At 33.3% G+C, this 2,450-nt stretch overlaps 1 non-coding gene across 1 annotated transcript; it reads left to right on the forward strand.

Moving 5' to 3' along the window:
- Nucleotides 1–1,258: 1,258 nt before the first annotated feature.
- On the forward strand, nucleotides 1,259–1,330 carry TRNAK-CUU (transfer RNA lysine (anticodon CUU)). The gene has a single exon. It is a non-coding gene; the product is annotated as a tRNA-Lys (tRNA).
- The last annotated feature ends 1,120 nt before the right edge of the window (nucleotides 1,331–2,450 follow it).

Consider the following 2,450-nt stretch of genomic DNA (forward strand, 5'->3'; position numbering starts at 1 on the left):
AGAGAGGGGGAGGGTGAAATAGAGAGAGAGTGATGGAGAAAGAGAGAAAGATAGATAGGGGGAGGGTGAAGAGAGATATAAAGAGAGGTATATAGACAAATAGTGGCGAGAGTGAGAACGAGCGGGAATGAGAAAGAAGGATGGAAAGATATATAGACAGAGAGTGTGCTTGAGAGAGTGAGACAGATAGATAGAGGGAAAGGTGATGGAGAGACAGAAATAAAGATAGAAAAAAAGAAGAGGTGAGTGTGAGTAACAGAGAGAGGAGGGAGTGAGATAGAAATAGATAGATAGAGAGAGAGGATGTGTGTGAGTAAGAGAGAGAGAGAGAAAGAGAGTGAAAGTAAAAGTGAGAGAAAGAGAAAAAGAGAATAATTTTCGACGATAAGACTGCCCTCTCGCCTTTCCGTGTATTCAGTTCAACGAAAAGGTCCACGCCGAGGCTGATCTCTGGCGTGCATCCCTCGTGTGGGAAACTAGTGCTGGCTGTCTACGTGGGTGTGGGGATTGTGGGTACTTGAAATGCGGATGTGGGAATGCGCACTGGGCATTTTGAATGTGATCTGACGTTAATTAGAATAAATTGTGGACACGGCAGTGGAAATAGGTAATATCCATAACAAAATAGGGCATCCGACCAATCTTCTGTTCATTAAGAAGCAACAGGCATCCTCTAACACCTCGGTGGCCTTGCGCGTGTGAAGCGCACGTGATGACCGCTACACCACGGGAACGATAGAAATGTGGGATGTTTCATTGTCTAACATTATGATATAATAGTGGTTGAAAGAGAGAGAGAAAGGGAGAGAAAGACTGGTAGAGAATAATAACGATAATAAAAAGAGAAACGAAGAGTGTCAGTAAAAAAGATAATAATAATTGCAGCTAAACATTAAACAAATAAACATTTATAGAGAACATCGTTTCCGTGTTATAGTGGTTATCACGTGCGCTTCACACGCGCAAGGTCCTCGGTTCGATCCCGAGCGGAAAACTACATTTTAAGGGTTTTTCACTTATATTACTTAATGTTTTTATTCAAAGTGTTATCATTACTGTCATTATCACTAGCATTATCATTTCTATCTTATAAGTATCTTTATTGTTGTTTTATTGTTATTGTCATTATCATTACTTTTATCAATATTATCATCTTAATCATAATACATTTTTTTTTTTTTCTTGAAACCATTACTAAACATGTGCATAATTAGACCACTTGACATCAAATGCTCTTAAAGTTCCTTTATATACTATAGTCTCCGTGGTGCAGTGGATAGCACATTCGCTTCTTACGCGAAAGACTTGGGTTCAAATCCCAACTGAGACGAATGTGTATGTGTTAACACATACACATAGTTTTATATGATAAATGGACACACACACACACACACACACACACACACACACACACACACACACACACACACACACACACCTATATATGCATATACATATGAATAAATGCATACATACATATATACATATACATATATGTACATATATGTATATATTTATACATATACATATATAAATATAAATATGTACATGTATTTTTATATATGATAATAACAGTGATAATAACAATGATACTAACAATGGTGATGATAATAATGACGGTAATAATAAAAAAACAGCAACGGTAATGATTATAACAATGATAACAAGAAAAATAAAGATAATTATAGAAATATTACTCGTGTTTTATGATGATGATAATGGTAATAATCCAAATAAAAACAAGAAAGGAAAGATAATTCATATTGCTCTAATCCATCGAATAAAAAGAGAATGCAACAGCATCTGAAATACTACGATATGCATCTTTAAAATGTCTGTACATCAGTGTTTGTGAATATTTTAATTTGTTAATAAATCATAATAATAATAATAATAATAATAATAATAACAATAATAATAATCATAATACTAATGATGATGATAATGATAATAATGAAAATAGCAATGAAAATACAAATTATCAAAATGATAATAACAATAGTGATAATGATGATGATAATGAAAGTAATAAGAGTAAAAATAATAAGAAGAACAGTTCTAATGATAATGAAGATGACAATAAAATTATTATGATAACATTCATATAAAATAATAATGAAAACGAAGAACATTAATAATTACAATGATGATGATGATCATGAGAATAATAGAACAATGGCAACAACAGTGATAATGATAATAATAGCAACAAAAGAGATGATAATATTAATTGAAATAGCAGGGATAATAATAATGATAATAACAATGTTTATGCAAAAAATGACGAGAAAGGAAAAATAATTCCTATTACTCTAATCCATAAAAAACAGCCTTTGCAACACGGAGAGAAGCCTCCCTCACTGGGTCGCCCTTCGGTGCTTGGGAATCATCAAACTGAATAATAAACGAAAGGTAAAGAAACTCTCGTGATTCGATGGTTAGCCTGACTG

This window comes from Penaeus vannamei, chromosome 11, assembly GCF_042767895.1.
Source record: "Penaeus vannamei isolate JL-2024 chromosome 11, ASM4276789v1, whole genome shotgun sequence".
NCBI classification, from domain to species: domain Eukaryota; kingdom Metazoa; phylum Arthropoda; class Malacostraca; order Decapoda; family Penaeidae; genus Penaeus; species Penaeus vannamei.